Source organism: Mus caroli, chromosome 1, assembly GCF_900094665.2.
Source record: "Mus caroli chromosome 1, CAROLI_EIJ_v1.1, whole genome shotgun sequence".
Taxonomy (NCBI): Eukaryota; Metazoa; Chordata; class Mammalia; order Rodentia; family Muridae; genus Mus; species Mus caroli.
This window is the reverse complement of record NC_034570.1, coordinates 74,774,916-74,779,830: the sequence shown is the minus strand read 5'-3', so window position 1 is coordinate 74,779,830 and position 4,915 is coordinate 74,774,916. Positions and strand designations below refer to the sequence as shown.

The 4,915-nt window shown below is 46.6% G+C and overlaps 1 pseudogene; it reads left to right on the top strand.

Annotated features, from left to right (window-relative positions):
• The first annotated feature begins 1,406 nt into the window (after positions 1–1,406).
• On the top strand, positions 1,407–4,368 carry LOC110302097 (annotated as a pseudogene).
• Positions 4,369–4,915: the final 547 nt, after the last annotated feature.

Genomic DNA, 4,915 nt, shown 5'->3' with positions numbered 1-4,915 from the left:
AACAAATTACCTCCAGTAGTTGTCCTATTCAAGGTACAGTGATAAACTAAGAGTCAGCTGTGAATGTGAAAAAAGAATATGAAACATTAGAAACTGAACAACAGATTTCAAATAAATTAAATGAAGTTTAGAAAATAATGTCAAAGCATTATTTATAGACTAAAACAATAAAAGATGACAGCATTGGTTGGTAAAGAAAGGCAGAATATCAAAGATGCTATCATCTTTACTGTCTTCTTCAGTAAATAAGCAAGGGTGCACAGTAATAATACACAGGAGAAGACTGAGAAAAATAAGGGGTTTGATAAATAAGAAGATAATGGACTCTCTGGATGATAGGACAATGGGAAGCTTAAAGAGCAATGTAGCAACAGTATGACAGCAAGGGATATGTGGTAGTGGTGGTGGTGTGTTTGTGTGTGTGTGTGTGTGTGTGTGTGTGTGTGCACGCATGTGTTTGTATTGGAGTTGATGTCAGAGATGAAATTATGAGGTCACTAAATGAAACATGAGAATCAGGAAAGTGATCCAAAGAGAAGAAAATATTGTGGATGCTTTCTGTCTTCTCTAAGTATCATCTTTTTCTGAGTAGGAGGATTGGGATATCAGACCTGTTGGGCTCTATGGTAACCACTCTGGATAATTACCATAATAGAAACACTTTAGAACAGTTCTTATAAACTTCTAAATATATGTCTAATTAAATACATAGCTTAATTATGTTTAACTAAAACAAAGCACAAACCTGATATTGAAGAACTGAAGATGTAGCTGTTGCAGCCTAGAGGTAGAAGGGCAAAGTAAGGATTGAATGAAGACTGGGGACATGGAATCCTCTTAGAAGGGGAAATTAAATATATAGAATGAATATGTGTAGGAGTTTAGAAGAATTGAAAGGAACCCATGAAGGGGGAAAAGAGTTTAAAAGGGGTGTGGCAGTTAATAGAACATGCATGATAAGAAAGTAGAAAGAGGAATATTGGTGATAGAAAGGTACAAGTGGGGACAGGGGATAGGGGATGCAGAGAGGAACAAGAAGGTAGAACCAAGAACAAAAAGTACATTAGGTAACCATCAGATTCCAAAGCAGCAATAATCACTGAATAGAAGTCTGAGCTCAGATGAATTTTTCTATGGTGATTTTCAAGTCAAGGTTGTTAAATCCAAGAAGTTGGATGTGGTCACCCAGAGTGGCCCACAGTCCCTCTTTATTGCCTGCAGATCAAGATGTAGAATGCTTATAAGAGTTGCCTTGGTCAGTCTTCCACTAGCAGCCTTCAGATGAAGACGTAGAACTCTCAGCTCCTCCTGCACCACGCCTGTCTGGATGTGTCCATGCTCTTGCCCCAATGATAATGGACTGAACCTCTGAATCTAAACCCATAGAAGCTGCTGTACTGTGCTGTATGTCTAACAATAACACTTCTCAGGAGACTCTGGAAATAAGGAAAGAATCAGAAAAAAACTGGTGGAAGAATTTGCACACAAAAAATAAATTTATATCCTAAACTCCAAGTAAGGAAGAAGTCGAGAAGGAGGATTAATAGAATGGTCTTCGTCAGGAGACACAGAGACGGACATCCAGTCATGGCCATGCCAGAAAAAGAGCCAAGTCAAATTCCAAGCTCAAGTTGGTGTGCAGTCTGGCAGTATGTGCAGAATCTTCCACTCCATTTGTCAATGGGTCCTAGACGCCCACAATATAATTCAACTGCGCATCAGCTGCCCCTCTCACAAGGAGGAGGAAAAGTTCACAAAAGATGTCTTTGAAAAGGAAGACAAGGACAAAGTCAAAGAAAAGGTCCTGAGGAAGATGCTATCCAGGGATTCCACAGAAGAATATACCAACTCCACTGGAATAGAGCTGCATGAATTTCATGCAGATGCACTGAAAAAGAACCCAAGGGACAGAATGCTGCAGCTAAAGTTAGAGCAAGAGATTCTGGACTTCATCGGTGACAATAACCAGTTCAAGAAGTTCCCTCAGATGACATCATACCACCGGATGCTATACACCGGGAGGCTGCCTATTTGGGGATGAACCACAATGTTGATCAAACAGGGAAAGCTGTCATCATCAACAAAACCACCAACACGGGGAATCCCCGAACAAGGGTTCTCAGAACATATAAAAGATGAGAAGAACACAGAATTTCAACAGAGATTCATTCTCAAGAGAGATGATGCCAGTATAGACTGAGAAGATAACCAGATGAGTGCTCCATTGCAGGATGAAAGGAGGAGCAAGTCAATAGAAGAGAGAGAGGAGGAATATCAAAGGGTCTGAGAGAGAGAATTTGCCCCAGAAGCGGGCCAGAATGGATATCTAAATGACATCAGGGGAAACCAGGAAGGGCTGAGCTGCACCTCAAGCAGCCAACAGAGCAACACAGACAGCGAACCATGGCCTTAGAACAGCACAGACTCCTATGGTTCTGTCACCAAACTCAGCAGCTGAGGGGACAACATTGGCAGCAGTAAAGGCGTCAGTGCAGGCAGGCTTTCCACACCAGGCATGGCACTAGGCACCCCAGAAATGTGCAACAAGGTCACCTCACCCCAGTCTGTCCGGGGCCTTCTTCCTTGTACTGCCCAGCAGCAGCAGCAGCAGCAGCAGCAGCAGCAGCAGCAGCAGCAGCAGCAGCAGCAACAACAACAACAACAAGTTCCTGCTCTCTCACCCACTCCTCAACAACAGCCACCCTTGAATAATCACATGATTTCACAGGCAGAAGACCTCAGTAGCTCCTTTGGACAAATGAGCCTTCGCAGCCAAGGTTCTACAGAAGCAGCTGACCCATCCTCAGTGTTGTTCCAGCCCCCACTTATCTCCCAGCATCCTCAGCAAGCTAGTTTCATCATGGCTTCTTCAGGAAAGCCCCTCACTACTTTCAGCTTTTCCATTTCTAGCCATGCTTCAACTACCCAGCAAGTCCAGCCACCCCAAGGCTGCATGCAGTCCCCTCAACAGTTCCAGGATTCTTACTACCCTCCTGGACAGTATCCTCATTCCAACCAGCAATGTCGACCTCTGTCTCACCCGATGGCCTACAGCCCCTAACGTGGTCAACAGCTTTCTCAAGCGTCCCAGCAGCCTAGCTTACAATCCATGATGTCTAACCAGCAGCAGACGGTTTACTGAGGCATGCTTGGGGTCCCGCAGCCTCAGAACCGGGGCTTACTCAGCAAGCAGAGAAGCAGCATGGGAGGCCAGAGGCAAGACCTTGTGGTTCAGTACACTCCACTGCCTTCTTACTGAGTCCCAGTGGCCAGTGACTCACAAAATGTGGTCCAGCCACCTTTCCAGCAGCCCATGCTGATCTCTGCCAGCCCGTCTGTACAAGGAGGCCTCCTAGCAGGCAGTGTGCCTATGAAGTACAGCATGATCCTGACAGCTCAGCAGAACTGGACGAGCCCTTCTGTGGGGTTTCCACAGCCTCCTGTCTCTGAGCAGTACCAGATGGCTCAGCATCCCTCTCCCTGCAGCCCACCACAGATGCCACAGCAGGACTCAGGACTGTCACCTTCTGGACCAGGTGTAGTGGTCATGCAACTGAATGTCCCTAACGTACCCCACGCCCCTCAGAATCCATCCATGGTCCAGGGGAGTCACTGCAAATACTACAGTGGACCAGCATGGTCAGAAGCTCGGAGACCTGATGGTAATCCTCAGGCCAAAGCACACATGGGCAGCAGCCCCTTCACATCTACCCAGTCTCCAGCACCCTCTACCGTCCGAGTCTCTGCAACGACTGCACTGGACTCAGGCCCCTGCCTGTCCTCACACCATCACCCCCCACCCCCAAGCCTGGAGGTCCTGCACAGGGTGATGGGTGCTATTCCCCATTGGGTCAGCCATTGCGATACAGTCTGTCCATTTGCCCTCCCTTGCTCCATGGCCAGTCAACTTACACGGTGCACCAGAGTGGATTGAAGCACAGAAACTGAGGCAAGAGACAAGCACTCAAATCTGCCTCCACTGACTTGGGGACAGATGTGCTGGGAAGGATGCTGGAGGTGACCGATCTCCCTGAAGGAATCACCTGTATGGAGGCAGACAAACTCTTCATCCAGCTTACCTTGTCTGTTGCCAAGACATGCCAAAGTGGCTTAAGGATGCTCCAGGCTGCCTGGTGCAGGTGTAGGGAGGGGGGAGGTCGGGGGGGGGGACTGTCAACAGTGGGACTGCTGAGAATGGCTGCCACTCAGACCTCGCTGCCTTGCACACTATAGTGGCTGTGTTCCCCCAGACTCCTGGCCACCCAGAACGCCTCCCTTCACCTCAACAACTCTGTGAGTCGCTTCAAACTTTAAGTGGTTGAAAAGAACTAGGACCTGAGGATCATGGAGCGAGCTACCTTTCAATAGCTTGTGGAGGGGAGGGCCTGGCAAGGAAAAACAAGGGCCAAGCACAGGGAGCCAAGGCGGATGACTGGGTCAGAGCCTACCACATTATGGCTGAAGAGGAATTCTCACACCGGCATGGGACTCCTTTCCATGGCACTCCCTTGTCATGGGTTCCCCTTTTCCCTGGTTGTTCTCCTTCTGTTTCCTCCTTCTTCCCATCTTCTATCATTTTTTAAAATCTCTTCTCCCAACATGAAATTAATTTCTTTCATATTTTTGGCTGAGTAGAATTGAGAGGCCCCGCCCTCCTTTTCTCCCATTTCATCACTAGCTCAACCTTCCTTCCCTCTTTTGGTCTTCATGAATATATTTATAAGAACAGAATTAAGAAAAATAAATTGAGTTCTCCATTTAAAAAAGAAAGAGTTGCCTTGGTCATGGTGTCTCTCCACAGCAATACACCCAAACAAGACATCTATCAATCAACTATTTCTCAGCATATAATTGTCACAATATAAATGGCATGTGTTAATGTATTAATCCTTTTGAATCTATTCTCCAACAATAT